We start from the raw sequence: 19,279 nt of genomic DNA on the forward strand, positions 1-19,279 counted from the left end.
CCTGCCCATGATGCCTAGTGCCCTGCTGCTCCAGCCTGGCCCCTGCCAGCAACAACCAGTGCCCTGTGCTCCTGCTGGCCACCTGGCACTAGCAGGCCCCGCTGTCCCCTGCCCATGCCCTAGGAGAGCCATGCACCCATCAGTGGGGGCCAGGGCACTGGCTGTGGGAGGACCTGTCTGGTCCCCCCTCCTACACTCCCCACTTCAGCCTGCCTGCCCCACCACCCACACACCTCCTACCCCATGGTCACCCCCAGCACCACTCTCAGGACACACATATGGGTGAAACAAAAAGGCTTTATTACCCTCACAACAGTTACCCCATCCCTCTGCCCTCCCCTTCCTGCCTCAACAAACAGTGCCCCTCCACTACCTTCCCTGACCACCAACAATAAAAAAAACCCACTTACAAGTAGGAAACTATATACAGGTGGGAAACTATAAACAATAATTTGGGTCTTCAATCCCAGAGTGGAGGGCTTGGGGGGGAGGGAGGGTTAGGGGTCAGAGCCACAGGGCAGGTGCCCATTACCCCAGCCCCTGGATGTTCCCCTGAGGGTCTGGGGGCTGCAGTGACCCCAGTGGGTGGCAGCTTCATTTACAGCTGGGTCTTCAGCCATGTTGTGCAAGATAGAGTGGTGTACCCGGGCTAGGTGGGTGGTGGCAGATCCAGGGCAGGGGCCAGGCCATGGGGTTTGTTAGGCAGGAGGCACCCAAGAACCTCCTGCCAGGGTCGGGCTGGGGCTTGCTATTGAGTAGCAGGCAGGACCCAGGGACCCTGTGGGTTCATGGGCAGAGGCCGGGCAGTGGGAGAAATGTATGTGGCCACCAGAGCCAGTGGGTGTCCATGGTATGGCAGTTGGCATCCCCCTTCTGCCAGAGCTGCTCCAGGCACTCCTGGTCTAGGGTCTCCATTCAGGGCCAGAGGTCCCACTGTGCCTGATCCTGTGCCTCTGCCTTCTCCCAGGTCCAGCTGGGGATCTGGGCAGTTGGAATAGGCATGCACATATGGGCAGGGCCAAGGCTTAGTGGGGAAGAAGATGAAGATGACATGGTCAACCCATGCCAGCTCTCTGGGCCTCCACACGACTGTCCCTACATGGCTGGCCCTGGAAGGCTGCTAGCACTCAGGACAGGGGCACAGCCTGGGACTGGGAGCAGAGACAGCCAGGCAGTAGCCCTGGGGGGTATCCCAGGGCTGGGCAAGGGGTATAGCAAGCTGTAGCCCTTTGCAACACTTACCTGTGGCTCAGCAGCAGCTCTGGAGGGGGACAGGCCAGGCAGAGACAGCTTGTGGTCTGTCCAGCTGGGCACATGGAGCCTGCTGGGCTCCTGCACTGATCGCCAGTTTTGTCCAGGCTCCTATGTTCTCCAGGCCACACAATGGCTGCTGGCTTCTATAGCCTGGGGGAAGAAATGCGGCCAGGCAGGAGCCCAGTCAGCTGGCCCCCTACTGGCTGGGCTGACGCAGCAATAAATTAAGTGCCAGGTCATGTCTACATGTGCATCAACGTGCATTAACTAATCATGCCTAAATCTGAAGCCTGCATTTGCAGGTATCAAATTTAGCCATGATTTTAAATGCACAATAAGGGTGCACACGTGTAGATGCGTGCCCATAATGTGAACTACATTAGGCTAATGCACATTAATGCATCTTGTGTAGATGTTTCCTATATCTATATAAAGAAGGCCTGCAAGGCTTGGTGGGAAATTGGATAAATCAAATTCAAATAAAAGGATTCAAATCAATTTCTCCCTCTTTCTAGATCACTGGTAATCTTAGTTCAAAGGTGAAACTTAAAATATAATTCTTAAGGATATCCTAACATAAAAATCCATAAAGGCTGCAATAGCTTTTCCTTTGCAGTGGCAAGTATTCCAGCCATATTTCAGGGCATAATCAATGGATTAAAAATAAATATGGGATTCAACTGTCATCAGTCATGGTTGATTTCCTTGGATCAGATAATTCACTGAAAGAATTACAGCTTCTTCCTAAGAAAACTAAGGGTGTATCCAAAATAGCTGTGCCTAAATGCTTTTTTCCTTTTTGGTCAATAGCCATGGAAAGGTTGTACCAAATTTGTCTACAATAATAAATCCAGTGGCACATAAATCGTACCTTGTATCTTGGGGTTTAGAATGAAGAATGAAACAAGCCATTTGAATGGAAAAGGGTACATATATAAGAAAGAGAGCTTTTAATTTTGATTTCAGTTGGGATAACTGAAAACATGATGCTTTACCTGCAGACATAGGGGATAGCACATCATGTAACATGCCACATGGAATGGAAATACATATTAACTTTGAGTTTAGCATCGTAAATTAAGTTTGGTCAGTAATTTATTTCTGTCAATGCATGCAGCACCATGCTAGCAATGAAAAAGATGCAGTCCGTGCACAGCTACCATTAAGCATGTTTTTGTCTGCATACTAGGAAAACAAATGCTAACCCACATGTAAATCAAACTGGTTACAAAATCTATAGTCTAATTACAGTTTAACAATGAACATAAACCTCTTCTATAAGGAAGTCTTAACTGTGTTGTTCTGTATCAGTCACATCATTAGTATTAGACCTCAATATGAGGGACAAATGCTGTACATGCTTGAAATGCCAAAGAATCTAGTGCCCTTGGCACTGGGTCCAAAATGACCAAATGAAATAAAATATCTTTTGCAGGGTGACAAAAAATAAGAGAGTATAAAATGTTTAAATACAAAATCTTAGGTATAGCAAATGTTTAATGGAAGCATCAGTGCAGGAATGGCTTAATAGAACACTCTGCAGGAATGGCTTAATAGAAAGTTACAAGGATAATTATGAGGGAAAAATAAGAATAGCTGAAGTAAATTGGGAACCTGAGTACAGTTATCTCAAAATACAGCTGCAAAAGCCAGGCTTGCGTGTTGAGAAGAATAGCAATATTCAAGAGCAAATGTTTGGTTGTATGGCTGTATAGTACTGTGTAAGTGGGGGGCCACATGCAATATGACGCTACTGTACCAGAACACTGCTTCCTAGACTGGGAAAACAGCGTGGGCAACCTTGACATATGAAACAGAAGTGCAATTTCTCATTTTATAATCTCTTTACTTTATTGGCTCTGGGGAGAAGGAGAGTTATTCAGAGACGAATTGTGTAAGTGGTGTCTTTGTCAAACATGTGCAAAACGAGAAATAAACATTTAAAACAGCTGAAGGGCAAAAGAGGCACTGCCAAAAATGCATGTTGCAGAAAAGAAAATTAAATTTAAACCAAGTGCTACTAGTATTGCAAAAAACAAGAAACAGAACCCTCTTCTGTATATAGCATAGGAGCTACAATGAAAAAATCTGGGAGGGGTAGAGTAGAAAGTGCTGGAACTGAACTAGGAGAGTAGAACCGGCAGAGTCATCACAAGAGATATGGACAAGAAGGTGCAAACAGCCAGAAACCCAAATAACCTTGAGAGCGACTCCTCCTCCTACAGTGAGAACCCAATTCTTTCCTATAGTCTATGATGGAACAGCTCTTGCCTCAGGTCCAAGGTTTGAGTTTTATTTCTCATTATAACGATTTTACTTTATTTCATCTAGTTTGACCTATTGTATAATCTGAGAACTGTGTACAAATTAGGCTTTACTTGATAAAGAAAATTTTACAAAAGTAGTAGAGCTGGCTTGATTTACAGGGCACAGCAGCGAATGCGGATGTCTAGCTTAATAACCTAGCACACATTGATATGCACATGGCACATTACTTTGTAATTGCAAGTAAAGGAAGTATAGAACTACAGTGTTTATTTGGTAACACCAAGCAAATTTCAGAGCTACAGACTGAAAAGTATAGCAAAGCTGTAAAATAAACAGCAGGATTTTTAAGCCACTGTAGAACAGCATATTATCTTACATTGTTTCCTGCCTCACTTCATGAATACTCAGAAAGGCCTCACAAATAGACTCCATAATTTTGCGTGCTTGAACATCAGTTTCTGGCAAGCTGGACAGCTAGATATCTTATCTAGTTTGTGTGCACACACACACATTTTCTAAATCCTCAGCATTGCAAATATAAATTTGCAAGTCTAATGAAAGTAGCACATTTTCAAAGAGGCTATCTATATAAGTTCAAGAGCAAGTCCCCAGTTTAGTAATGCCTAAAATTAAGCACATAAGTATTTATGTCACTGAGCCTACTAACAGACTTAAAAGTTAGAAGATTTCATATACTTTGCTCAGTCCTGGCCTGTGTGAAAAACTACCAGTATCATGTGTTTGCTTGGGCAAGAGGCTAACTTCACCAGAAGAGCAGGAGAGAATGACTTTCAGCAGTGTCCTCTCTGTTTTCCTCCCCTTTCCCTACCATTTGTATTTTAATCACTGTTTTCTCTTTAGAGGCTTGGGTTTCTGCAATGTCTTTGCAACATCTGATGCAGTAAGCTGCTGTGTGTGAAAACTTATGCTGTACATCTCTGATTTAGTCAGTCTATAAAGTGCAAATCTACGATCCCTTCTCCCTTTCATATGTAATCACATCATAGCTGGATAATTTAAAATGCACTCAGTTAGTAGTGGCATTACTGTGGGGAAGGAGTGGAGGCAGGGAGGCAATAAGGACAACTGTCCCAGGTGCCGACTTGGCAGGGGAGGAGGTGAAAAAATGTGGCTGTTGCTGGCAGCTGTACATTTGGCTTGTGATCGCAGCAGCAATTGGAAATCGCCACTTCCGCTTTGTCCTGGGCACCTGGCCACATCCGTACACTGCTGTCAATTGGGCATTTTAGACTTTCTGTTTGATGATATCTAGTGAAGCTTCTGAGAGCCAGACCTACAATTTCTTTGCTATCATGCAGAAATAATATTTTGTACTGTTTTCCCTCTCCAAAGAAATCTGAAAAGATGGCATTCAGGTTTTAAGGAATATTGTTGAAAATATTAGGATAATATTGGAAAAGGATCAGAGGTCTCTGGAGGATGTGTAGTGTTACAGTGCCAGCTTAGCTTGTTAAAGCTGAGCTAATACCAACTATCTGTGAAAGTGGTTTTCAATTTGTCAAGTACTGTAATTTGGAGGTACTTTTATGCCCAAGTATATTATTACCTCACAGTACCAGAAGCCAACTTTGTGCCTATTACAAGACTCAAGATCATGGATTTCCTGAGGTGGGTATCATAATCTTGATTTTAGATTTGTTGTTTTTATAACCAGAATTTAAACAGAGTTTCTATGTTAACTTGGAGGCTCTTGAAACTGAAGTGTCTGGATTTGTGGAAGCTAACAGAATATTACTTGCATTTAAAGAATTTTTGTTCTAAGCCAGGCCCACAGTTATGCCTTGTCTCATACTCAGTGCATTTTTGACTAGGGTTTGATTACAACAGTTAGCATTTAAAGCAATCAAGTACACCCTTATTTGCACTGGTGACGCATTGGGGGTACACATGGGTGCACGCGTGCCCCCTGAGCTTGTTGGTGCACCCCTGCAAAAAGCATCCCTGACACTGCCGGTGGCGCCTGTGGGTGGTCGCTGCTCACCACCCCCACCTTCGCTGCCACTGCCAGCGTCTGCAGGCGGTCCCCAATTGCCATGGCTGCCGCCACCGTTACTGACTACATGCCCCCACCACTGACACGCTGCCACTGATTGCAAGAGGTCACCGTGCTCCCCCAGCCTCCATGGGCATGTGGCATACATGCTTATTTGGGTCATTGTAGCCCAAAAGATATTTGGTGCAGGTCATTAATTTGGATCATGCACAAGGGAACTGAGAATAGGATTCCTTTATCCACCCTGTAATAGGGATACAGTTCCTCCATGATAATAGGAGTTGGGGCCAACATGTAGGGGAGGTCAGTATCTGTTTCATAGCACAAAAATCTCTTGACCGTATTCTAGAGTACATATTGGGATAAAAGTGGAACGAAGCTCTACCTTGACCAAGATACTGTCTTTGTGTTATGACTACAAGATATTATCTTGGTCAGCTTAAAGAACATGCTGCTAATTTTAACCTCTTTTTCTTTATAGAGGGGGGCCTGAGCCATGGCGTTTGGATTCAGAACCAGGACTGAACTTTTGCACAGTTGAGAGTTTTTTAGATGTGGGCTTCTGCTTCAGACCCATGTCTCATACTCTATAATCTTCATTGCAAGGTACATGGCAGATTTTCCCTATAAAACAGCAACGAAAGGATATGTTCCGCATGAGAGAAATCATCAGAGAACATCAATTCATATTTCAGGTTAGGTGCATTTTCATTACTCTGGTGCGCATTGTCTACAAACACTGGGTGACAAAAGCTTTGCTATCCTAAATAAAAAAAAAAAGAACTTTAAGTTGCAAAGGTCAAAGATTTGCCAAAAGCAAACATCTGATTAAGAGACACATTGGGGAACAATGACGGCACCGTGGCTCCTCTCAATATTCTTCCAGATTGGATGTAACAAATGACTGTCCTCTCAAACTTTCAGACTGGAGTGCAGGGATGAGAGGAGAGGAGAAAGAGGGTCTTAAATGCTGAAACTAGATTCCCACTGCAAACCACTACTGGGATGAGAATCAGCAGCTGAACTACATTTAAAATATAGACCTTGTCAAGAGCAAATTGTAAAAAAAACAGCTCTGCTGATAGTGAGCAGAGGAACTACAAAAAAATTGCTGCCTCCCTTCTGCTGCTTCTATTTTGGGCAAAAGGAAGAGCCTGGTACGGCTGTCTGTAGCAGGCTGGGGGAGTGGATGATATTCCAGTTCCTTCTCGACCTGCCTAACACAGGCTATGAGAAAGATAGATGTTAGAATAGTCCCAGACTAGGGGAAAAGGACGGTCAAAGGAGAGCCAGAGAAATGAAGAATTTGAATGGGTGATGTGGCAGTTCAGGACCGTGATTAGGGTCAGGCAAAGAGTTTTGAAGAAAGAGAAAAAGAGAAGATTATGAGGAGGAAAAGGAGATGGAGATCTATACTGCACACAGTGGCACAGTCAGGAAGGAAACTGTCTTGTGGAGAAAGGAGAAATGACTAAGGAATGGCCCAAAGGAAGAAGCAACTACATATTTGGATGTATCCACTTCAATGGATTCACTAGATACCAGAAACAATATCAGGTGTTAGTAACATTAGAAGCCAAGGGTGGGAGGAAGCAGGCTGAAGAGGGGTGGTGTAGCTTGGGAATTTGATGACAGGCAGGTTGTGGTAGAGAGGAGAGGGATGATAGGAAGACAGGGTAATTGAACAGAGAATAATAGCAAAGAGAATGGTCTCCGCATCAGAACTAGAAGTGCTAGCCTGCCTATTATTAGTAGAGAAATGTCAGGGTCTCTCTCAAGGCCACCCTTACTCCAGCATAGTTACCCTGGGCAAAGCAAAACACATATTCACACTGCATCCTTTAAAAGTGTCCTACTAGGTTTACTCCACTGGTCTTTCCAAAGTCATGTGCCTACCTCAGTACGTTTCTATAATTGTGAAGGCTTTCAGAATTGTGAGGTTAATTTGCAATTTAAGCTTGAGTGTTATTTGTTATATTACTGTTAGAATTACAAATTTAAAATAAAACTGAAGAGAAAAATACACTAGAAGGGGTGGGTTGTAGTCCAAAAATATACATGCATTATAATTACACTTTAAATGCAGTTTGCAATATGAATAGGAATATGCTGCTGCTGTTGGGGAACCTCATGGCCAAAGCTAGGATCAGATGAGTCTTTAGAGCCAGCAGTTTGCCTCGTCCATGCCTCTAATTTCAGAGAAAAAAATTACTTTATTATGCAAATGGTGTATTCAATTGTAACGTGTAACCTGTGTTGTATTACACATACCACGGAATCAAGAAACAGGAACACTATCACATGCCTCTGGTTTCTGCAGCTAACCACATATTGAATGAACATCCCTGCTGCAAACTGAAGATCAAAAAATCCTCCAAAAACAAAACAAAACAGCAACAAACAAAATAAACAAGAACAATGTCCCCTCCCCCCATATCATTGAAATATTCCTGAATAATGTAAAATCATGAATAAATAGAAGCATTTCCCATTCTGGCCATAGACTACTTGCATGAAGAAAAATGTTGGCTTTTAGTAAGTGATTACTTGTGGATTCTTCACCCAGCTCTCCTTAGCATATCTAGCGACAGTTTCAGTATCACATTCAGAACTTCAAACTAAAATACAAGGCAATGCAAAAGGCTTGGAATAAGATACTCATTCTTAAATGAATGAGTATATTACCAGCTAGAGGCATGCAAATCTGAACTATTTTATAATGATGTTCCAATTCAGTTTATTTGTTGATGTTATCCATTCCACTACTTTAAAAGAAAATAAAGCTAAAAGCTCTTCAAAAGCTGTGTTTATTCTGGGGAAACAACTACAGACCTACTTTATATACTTGGCACTTGGCTCCTCCAGACTTCTGACACAAAAGTCACCTTCTTGTTTTCAAGCTTATATGTAATAAATCAATCCTGTCCTGTTCCACCTAGTCAATCTAGTATACACTGGACGAGGACATAGCACAGTTTGTACACATGAAATGAAGACCTAAGTAAGCCATTCTATACATTTTTTTAGGAACAAGGAAGAAGGTTGAACATATAATATACAGGCACCCTAGCTAGAGCACAGTTTAGTTCTGTTGCTGCCTTCTCCCATACTAGCCTCTTATAACTTCCTTTCCTCCATGAGGGGCAAGACTTGTGAGGCTTCATTCACGGCTATCATCAGTGTCAGTCCAGAGGTCAGACAACAGGGTGTGATCTCAACTACCTCCTTCCTTCTTGCCTTCCTTCCTTCCCTCTCCTCTACAGGGACCTAGGACCTGATACAAATCCCACTGACGTCAATGGGAGTCTGATCAAAGAAGCTTTGGATCAGACCCCAAGGGCATTGCCTCTAACAACTATTTATGGTAAACTGATGTGAATTTTGGGAATTCTCCTGACTTTGAAATTAAACAGACTTTGATTTTTATATACCAGTTAAAGAAATCCTCTATTGAGCTCTGATCCAGGAATGCTTCAATATCCAGAAAAGCACTTAAGCACATATTTAACTTCAAGCACCTCCTGGAGTCCAATGCTGTCCTAATAGGGATGGACTTAAGCATGTGATTAATAGGAGCATTGAGGTGTTCTTAAATATCACCAATTTAAATACATCATTAAAGATAAACATCTGGATAAGTGTTTTGCTGAATGAGGGTGTGATTATTCATATGCTTAACCACTTTACTGAATCAATGAGACAGGGTCTGATTTGTGCAGGTTAACAAAGACTACACACTGTACTCCCTGCTATACCACTGTGGATTACTTGGTTAGTACAGGTTACATCATCTGGAAAGGTATGGGAAGCAAGAGGCTAAGCTGGTGCCTCAGAAGTGCCTGGCTCCCAATTAACTATGTTGGACATGAGGGCTCTCCTGGGTACAAGCCTTCTGACAGCAATTAAAACAGAAGGAAACAAAAAAGCCTGTGCCTTCACGAGACAAAGGATGTCCTCATGGCTCGGGTTTTTTTCTATGAAAGTCTTGCTGCTCATTTTAAATCACTCTCAGTCCTACATGTGAAGATTTTCACATTCATTTTTTGTCTATAAACTAAACAAGAGACTCTGAAACTATTTTTCAAATGGGCTATCTTTTATTTAGGTGACATCTAGATCATTTGATTCCTGGTAGAAGTTGGGAAGCAAGGAAGTGACCCAAAGTTTGATTATTCTGCCTTATGTTTTAATATGTGCTCAAGTATTATGAATTAAAAATAGGTTTTCAGATTGAATATGTTGCTGCTAATGAAAGCAAGGGTTTAAGTCAGTTAGTAAGAATTACTAAATATAGCCATAGAATCATCTGAGAGAGAGAAAAAACCACCTCCCTCCCCCCAAAAAAAAACAAACCATGAGGAAACAACACGTGTTATGCAATTGCTGATTTAAAGCTGTGTGAAGGTGACACACTAGGAACCATTTTCATTATTAGAGTACTAGTGCCACCTGCCGACACAAATGTCAGTTGCTCTCTTCTTTCTGAACACAATGACACATGAAAAACAAAAAGAAAAAGTCTTTATAATTAAAATATCCCTCATGTTACCAAAATCTATCATTTACAAAAACTGTGGAGTCAGCCATCTGATTGAACAAAGTATTCATTGACTTCTGTGACTGTTCAAAGACTGTACATGGGAGGAAAAAAGTGTGCTGACTTCCTGGAGGGAAGCTGTGTTTCCCCTTCTCCTACTACATTCCTAATTCAATTCTTTCTGCAAGTAATTTAAAGCAAATGTACCCTGCACCATATTTGCTAGGCACTGATGATTGATCATTTTGATCAACATCACAATTTGTTCCCTATATCACCGTGTCTCTATTGACTACACAATCTACAGAATTTTGCCAAAGTGCATGTATTAATTCCCAGGGATCTGGGAGAAACAAAACAATCATCATGAGTATTGTGCTCTACATCAGTATGGAAATGGAAAAGCTCATCCAGACATACACCAGAGTATCTTACATTTTTTTAAATTATACTTTAAATCCTAACATAGGAATTCATATGTGTATGGAACCGAATTCTCCTCTGACAATGCAACTGCCACACGCACAAATGAGAATGTGCCAGTCAGTTGCATTATTGCACCAATGATAATTATATTTTAGAAGGGGTGCTTTGAGACTGAACACAAGAACAATATTGTGTGAAATTATCATAACAGCATCAAACTTCTTAAGAATTTATGGATGAAGATAACTGCATGTCCAGACTCATACTGCTTGCCAGATTCTCAACAGCGGTAAATCGTAGTTGTAATGCAGACTTCAGTGAAGCTCCATTGATTTGTACTAGCGGAAGATCTGGCTTATTGGTTTTGATGCCTGGTGCTGTTTCACTACTGGTTTGGGTAGAGAGTGCTATCGAGATAGTTGCTCCAAAGAAAGTTCCAGGAAGGACTATATCCCAAAAGGACACTCCTCTTTCCTTAGGCAGACCTTATAGGTCTTACCCAATCATTTTGCACAACAAAGTAAGCAGTAATTCATGGAAAAGCCCTGGATGATGACAACAGTGGAGAATGTGTCTGCTATAATAATACATTCTTATATGTATTCTACAGCATAAGCACAATATGCCCATTCTATATTTTATGTTTAAACACCTATTTATTAATTGTATAAGAGAAGCAAATAGCTTTTTATCAAAATATGTCCCGTGGCATATTACGTGGTAATTTGATTCTCTATACTTGATAACTTGGCCAGACCACAAAGGGGAATTTAATTATTGCTGGATTAAGTTCTGGTTTGTATTTTTGTCTAAGGCTAGCTATCAATACTTAGAGACATGCAGTCTGCTTCTTAAGTATTTTTATTCAAGGCACTGCATTTTTGTGCTTTCTCATCATACATATGAAATAGAAACAAAGCGGGATATATATACATTAACACAAATACATGACTGGATACTAGATGGTCCACTGGCCTTTTTAAAACATGTACATTAAAAAAAATAGTAATCTACATGTTCTCCATGCAAGTACTGTATAAAATTATAGACCTGTTCTATTATAGAGATATTCATGAAATCACCCTTATTTGAGGTCCCTTCTTGTGTATGGTTATATTCAGATTTATTAGTTAGCACTACAGACTGGCGAGCCAACAAACTTTACCAGCTCACTCCATTCAGCTGGCATCTCTAAGAACACTTTTCACTACAAACACTTTGTGTTGAATGGGATGACTATGCAGCCTTGCCATTCATGGGTTATGGTTGGATTTTACATCAAAGATGTCCTGGGTTTTATACTGTCAGAAGCAATTTTGTCCCAGAAGAATGAAGTTTGTGATTATCTCAGGAGCAAACCTGTCAACTCAGCTCTGTGTGGAAAAGCTGCTGGCTACAAAAGCTTATAACAAATGAGTATTTGGATAGTTGCCCTAAAAAAAAAGAAAAGTGTTCACTGTCACCTAACCTAAAGAGACTTTCTTTCCAAGTACATTTATCTGTTTGCTGACTGAGCAGCTTTCATGGTAACTTGAAATTAGGAGGGGGAAAGAAAATGGCTTTGCTTTTGTTTTGATTTTTTTAACAAACAGTTAAATTTATGTCATGTTATATAGCAATGCAAATAGAAAAAGGCACAAACATGAAAGCATTACCAATGGCAATTTTTTACAAAGATGGAAGATTTGATACGGCAATCTGCAGATGTATTGGTTTGGAACTGGATCCAGAATGATGATGGATGCCAGGGAGTGTGTAACAGGGGGTGTGTCTACACAACATGCTAACTGCGCAGTAGCAAAATATTACTACATAGTAGCACATCACAACACAAACAGTGCTAATATGCTATTGTGTGTTATTATTAGGCTACTGCAGAGCAGCATCATTAAAAAGTTGTTCGTCATCGCTACTGCACAGTAACTCCAGTTACTGCCCATTTATTTAGTACTTGATTATACAAGTACTAAATAAATGCACAGTATCCACTGTGCAGTGGCTTCTCAAGTAGGTACGCTTGGGGAGATCACTCTAGATATACCCTGTTCATATGCTCGCCCTCTAAAGCATCCACTACTGCCATAGTCAAAGATAGGATAAATGGGTTAAATAAGCCAGTGGTTTGATCCAATAAGTTACTTCCTATGTTCTTTGAATACATACGTAAGTGACAGGTTGGGCTCTGCAAATGACTAATGATAGCTTTAAAATGTTTATGTGGGGCTCCTCAAAGCTGAGACATTCCCAATACTTAGCTACTTTAGAAATTCTTGGTCAAGATATGATATTACGAATTATACCTTCAACTGGTTTTGCATCATAGATTCATAGATTGTTAGGGGCTGGAAGGGACCTTGCAGATCACTGGTTCCAGACCCCCCACTCTAGGCAGGAAAACAACTGGGGTTAGGTGACCCCAGAAAGGTGACTGTCCAGTCTCCTCTTGAAAACCTCCAGGGTAGGTGACTGCACCACCTCTGGAGGGAGTTTATTCCACAGTATGGACATCCTGACTGTGAAGGAGTTTTTCCTGGTATTAAGCCTGAAGCGGCCTTCCAGGAGTTTGTATCTATTGGTCCTGGTCTTTCCCAGGGGTGCCCTAGTGAACAGGTGTTCACCAAGCTCCTGAAACACTCCTCTGATATAGTAGTAAGCCGCTATCAAGTCCCCTCTCAACCTTCTCTTCCTCAGGCTAAAGAGGCCCAGGTCCCCAGCCTTTCCTTGTATGACTTGCCTTGCAAGTCCCTAATCATATGGGTGGCTCTTTTCTGGACCCTCTCAAGTTTTTCCATGTCTTTCTTGAAGTGTGGTGCTCAGAACTGGATGCAGTACTCAAACTGTGGTCTCACCAGTGCCGAGTACAGTGGGAGTATTACTTCCTTAGTTTTACATGAGATGGATTAGTTGATGCATGCCAGTGTGTTATTTGTGCTACTGACCACCATCTCGCACTGACAGCTCATATTCATGTGATGGTCAATCATTACCCCTAGGTCTCTTTTGGCCATGGTGCATCTTAAGCTGTCACCACCAAGCCTGTATGTATGTTAAGGGTTGTTTGCCCCCAGATGGGGCACCTTACTCTGGCCACTTCTTGCCAGGATGACACAGATCCATTCACGAGAACTCTCTGGGTCCTACCCTGTAGCCAGTTTCCCACCACTGAACCACTGAGCAGCTGAGCCCACAATCTTCCAGTTTTCCCACAAGGATATTGTGGGATACAAATCAAAAGCCTTTTGGAAGTCTAGGTATATAATGTCTACCTCTTCTTCCATGTCCAGGTGGTGAGAGACCTGGTCATAGGAGATGAGATTGATAAGACAAGACCTACTTGCAACAAAGCCATGCTGGCTGTCGTTCAGAATCTTACCTTAGATTCATAGATTCATAGATGTTAGGGTCGGAAGGGACCTCCATAGATCATCAAGTCCGACCCCCTGCATAAGCAGGAAAGAGTGCTGGGTCTAGATGACCCCAGCTAGATGCTCATCTAACCTCCTCTTGAAGACCCCCCAGGGTAGGGGAGAGCACCACCTCCCTTGGGAGCCCGTTCCAGACCCTGGCCACTCTAACTGTGAAGAAGTTCCTCCTAATGTCCAATCTAAATCTGCTCTCTGCTAGCTTGTGGCCATTGTTTCTTGTAACCCCCAGGGGCGCCTTGGTGAATAAATACTCACCAATTCCCTTCTGTGCCCCCATGATGAACTTATAGGCAGCCACAAGGTTGCCTCTCAACCTTCTCTTGTGGAGGCTGAAAAGATCCAGTTTCTCTAGTCTCTCCTCGTAGGGCTTGGTCTGCAGGCCCTTAACCATACGAGTGGCCCTTCTCTGGACCCTCTCCAGGTTATCCACATCCCTCTTGAATTGCGGCGCCCAGAATTGCACGCAGTACTCCAACTGCGGTCTGACCAGCGCCCGATAGAGGGGAAGTATCACCTCCTTGGACCTATTCGTCATGCATCTGCTGATGCACGATAAAGTGCCATTGGCTTTTTTGATGGCTTTGTCACACTGCCGACTCATGTTAATCTTGGAGTCCACTAGGACTCCAAGATCCCTTTCCACTTCCGTGCCACCCAGCAGGTCATTCCCTAGGCTGTAGGTGTGCTGGACATTTTTCCTCCCTAGGTGCAGCACTTTGCATTTCTCCTTGTTGAACTGCATTCTGTTGTTTTCTGCCCACTTGTCCAACCTGTCCAGATCTGCTTGCAGCTGTTCCCTGCCCTCCAGCGTGTCCACATCTCCCACATCTCCTTCTGTGAGCATATCACATATAGATACTTTAATGCACTTTTCAAAGGGCACAGACAGATTTGCTGCTCCACGCTGTAATTCATGGCACTTTGCAGTGAGTGCCATGAGTTACAGCAATCCCTTGTACCCAACACACATTTGCTGTTGGGTCCCAGGGGTTGGGGGATTGTGCTGAAGTTTAGAGCAGCTGCGAGTCTGCAGTCACTCTCCCCTAGGCCAGTCCTTCACTCCTCCCAGCCTCAGGATTGTCTTCAGAATGGGAGAGGGGATGGAGTGGAGGGAGCTTGTTCTGGGGGTTGCCCAGCCAGTGCTGGAGGGTGGGGTGGGTGCACTGGAGACCCTGAACTTTGGGGCTTTAGGTAAAGTGCCCCCACTGCCATTTTGAAGCATGGGGATGCTGATACATGAGATGCTCCAGGCACTTTAAAGCACTGCTCTAATGAAAGCACCCCCCACCCTTGGAGCACGTGTATAGATGCCCTATGATAACAGCTTGCTGAAACACAGGATCTAAGACCCTTCTAAGCCAATAGATATTCAAGCAGAGTTGGAACTATTTGAATAGGCACTTAGAGTATGGGGGGAGGGAATTTACATACAGTAACACTGATGGCCTGACTTCTGTTCTCTGATTCCAAAAGCGGCATACTATAGGATGATTGGGTCAAACTGTAGAGACAGGTATATGTACCTGCAAGATTTACTGCTGTGCCAAACGCCACCCTGAAAATCATGCAGCTCTGTTTACATTCCATTTTTCCATGGTTCCAGAGAGCTTCTGTTGTAATTGGAATAGTTGTTTATTTTTTAATCCCATGTTATTATTATTTATTTATTTATACATACCTATAGACTTGGCTCCAAAATATTTTATAAATCAAATTATAATCAAAATATGCACCACTGAATGGTCATTTGTTACAATACTCTTAAAAAGTTAGGCCATCTACCAAAAATAGTTAACCAAATAGAAAATCCACATCTCTCTCCTTTATGTACACCTAATAACTAAGAACCTAAATACCAACTACCTACGTACTTGGTTTGGGGGGGCCACCAAGCACATGCACACATACACATGTGAGCAGCCCATGTTCACTGAAGTGCTCTCCTCCTGCCCCACCTTGCCCTGGCCAATCCCTTTCCCAAGCAAGAGAAGCAGTGCCTAGTTCAGCCTGCCCCCTGCCTGCAGCTGCTACTCAGGAGGAGCCAGACTGGGTACATGAGGCTGGGGTAGTACCTGCACCAGTCTGCCTACCTTGCTCACACACAGTAGCAGCAGTGCCTACCTGCCCACCTATGGTACACCACGCTGCTCCACCTCTCCACTGGACTGTAACCAGCATCCCACCTGCCTCTGCCTGCAGCAGCACTGCTTGCTTGGGGGGTGGGGAAGACAGCAAAATACAAGTTCGCTCAGGGCACCATTTTCCCTATGGCCAGTTATGGTCTTGGCCAAGTAAATTCCAATGCAGGTGAAGGCTAGCAGGACACCAGGCTTCCCCTCAAAAGAGCTGTTCAGAGGTAAGTGAGATGAAAGAGGGAGGAAAGAACTGGATTATAAAGTCCATTTTGGCTGCTTTATTCCTTAACTCTTCTTCCTTGTGCCTAAAACTACAATAAAACTTTAGAAATAAGATGCAAAACCAAAGAATTAAAATATGCCAGTGATTAGGATATGCACAAAACAACCCAAATTAACTCAGATTTCTTTGTTATTCATTTCCTTTCCTCTCTTACCTTAGTCATTGTGGAGAGTCTCAAGTTAGGTGATTATCCTCCAGCTGTAAAGTAGAGTTGCAGACCATAGGGCTGTTCTCATATGCCAGTCTACACGGGACTTAGATTCCAAGTCCCTCAGGACAGAGGCTGTCTCTTTAATTTGTTCTCCACCACAAAAAATTGGTTGCCACATAAATTAAAAAAGTTAATTTTAAGAAAGTTTTGATTTTAATTCAAAGTAAATCTGAACTTTGTGGCCTAGGCCAATTGTTCTCTGTCTATTTCTCACCTGAGAAACAATAAAGTCTGGTTTTAGATCAATTCAATTTCAAAGACTCATTACTGGTATATGAAGCAATACATGTGTTAACCAAGGGCAAAAAAAGATACAGGTCTCTGTCAGTGTTAGGCACATCATATCCAGAAGAAGGCTATACACAATCAGCAGTGCTAACTACTGTTTCAGTGGTAGATTGATACCTACTTTTTCAGCGTTGGATGTAGTAAACTATTAAGACAGTACTTTGCACTTTCTTATAAGTGATTAGATCCAATTTTTATAACAAGGTACTAAGAAAAGTTTCCCAGATATTGTGAAAAACTACCACAAAAATAAATTGGAATGCTAAGTCCTGGGAATTGGACTGGGCCTTGTAGTTTTGATCATAACCTGTGTCGCAATATCAAAAGTACTAAATTTTACATTTCTGACCGAGGTTAGTTTTGTCCGTGTGGTTTATGGACTAGAAGGAAAGTGAAACATAAGGTGCTAAAGACTAAACATAAAAGGCATTTTTGTTTAAGATAATTATCATCTCTGTTTAGAGCTATTAAATTACAAAGATTAATATAAGAGAACACACAGAAATTGCCAGAAGGCAACACCTGAACTAACTGTGTATGTTTAACACAAGTCCTGTTAAGTACCTGCTCACTCATCTCCCTAAAGCTTCTTAGATAAGCTCTAAACAAAAAAGTTGCAATTATTTGAAATGGAAGAAAGAAGGGATTTCTAACACCAGAGTTTGGGAACTCTCAATGGACTTTGATCCATTACTTACATATCATTTCTTTGATAGTGTGTTACGGTATGGTGTATTGTTTTCTTAGCATGGTACAATGTTTGTTATAGTTTGAGATGCATCAGCATTTTTATTGTAACCATCCATACACATTAATTACTACAGATGTAATCATTTGTTTTGTCCTAAATATGCTAGGTAAACAGTTTGCATTTTTATACATTTATACATATATCTGTATATATGATTAATATTTTGATAGAAAAAATAGTATTGGATAGCACTTAAGTTGAAATGCATCTGCCCTCAGTACTTCCTTTTTAAATTGCACATACATTTGCTTAATGCAAAAGGCATTTGGTAATATTTCTCATGCTTTCTCTCAAACCAGAGGGGATTATTTTTTTAAATAGGTCAATAAACTCTAAAAGTGATTTTGACTTTCTATAAAACAAAACCTTTTCCCTTATACTCCAATCTGATACTCTAAAATTAATTATTTAACAAAGCTGAACTCATGTTTAGTGTTTTTTAAAAATAGTTAAACTTTTTTTTAGATGTCACACTAAGATTTAAGGGACATGTTAGGTTTGGAAAAATAGTTCAGTTATTATGAATTTTTTAAATTGAATATTTGTTTCATTATAGAATATTCTGGATTCTACAACAAGAAGCATATAATTTTTCCTGGGCCATATATATATATATATATCTGAAAAAAGAATACATGTTAAACACCCACAAAATACTTGTCTCTTTTTAAACCTCAAATATTAAGACACATCATTTCAATTTAGGGCCATTGAAATCTAAAAGTGACCCATACAACTGACTCCATTTTTAGTTTCATACTTATTTATTTGGATTTTATGTATTTGTGTGTATGTGTGCGCTTTTCCATAGCGTACTCTTTGGGCTTGGGTTTTCACTACCTTGTGCCTGCGAAAAATGGAGATGAATGGCAATGGCTCCGATTTAAATTTTGACATACAATTTATGAGCGCATAAGACACAATACAGTGGAGAACCAAGCCATTTCCCAACAGAACTCAGGCCACTCATCCAATAAATAGCCACTTTACCACTGAAGTGTTTGTAGCAGATCCTCTTCTTCAGGTCAGTCCCTTTGCACTCCATTGATGGTGAGGCCTGGACAGAGAGTAATTAAATTCCATTTCATGAAACATTCTGAGGTTTCATAAATTGTTTTCTATGCAAAACAATGACAATAGGAGTGTTGCAGGGCAATAGGGTGTCCTGCTCCTTTTAAGGACTGGAACTACAGTCAGTTGGGAGCCCCAGCTGCTGGTTACCAGGGCAGCCAGGATGACCTAGTTGGCCCACACCTGCCAGCGGTCAGCTGACCAGAAGGGGCAGGGCCTGGCTCATATATAAAGCCCAGGGCTGAAGCCAGAAAGGCAGTTCTCTGCTAGCAGCCAAGGGGGGAGGAGCTCTCCCAAAGGAAGCAAAGGGGAGAGGCCTGACTGCAGGTGCAGCTTCCAGTATTGTTAAAAGGCAGAGCACGCCCTGTGTGGCTTGAATTATGTTATAGCTGGGCAGCTGGTGTTATGTTATAGTCAAGGGGCTTATGTTTTGCTTGCTGTTTTATAAGACCGGTGGTTTGGGTGAGGCTATTTGGGAAAGGAGGAGGCCTCATTGGGGGCCCACTGCAATGTGGGGACTCCGGCGCCGGAGAGGGTATGGCATTTTGGGGGGCACAGACCCCGGCACCAGAGAGGCACAGAGACAGGGGCTGTGGAGAACCCAGGTGCCAGTGAG

At 42.1% G+C, this 19,279-nt stretch overlaps 1 long non-coding RNA gene across 2 annotated transcripts in view; it reads right to left on the bottom strand.

Annotated features, from left to right (window-relative positions):
* Positions 1-19,279, bottom strand: part of LOC109284918 (uncharacterized) — a 117,658-nt gene that overhangs the window by 90,163 nt on the left and 8,216 nt on the right. For both annotated transcript variants that reach the window (XR_002092537.2, XR_009459841.1), the window contains exon 4: positions 16,497-18,649. This is a non-coding gene — a long non-coding RNA (uncharacterized LOC109284918). The remainder of the gene's footprint in view (positions 1-16,496; positions 18,650-19,279) is intronic.

Source organism: Alligator mississippiensis, chromosome 2, assembly GCF_030867095.1.
Source record: "Alligator mississippiensis isolate rAllMis1 chromosome 2, rAllMis1, whole genome shotgun sequence".
NCBI lineage: Eukaryota > Metazoa > Chordata > Crocodylia > Alligatoridae > Alligator > Alligator mississippiensis.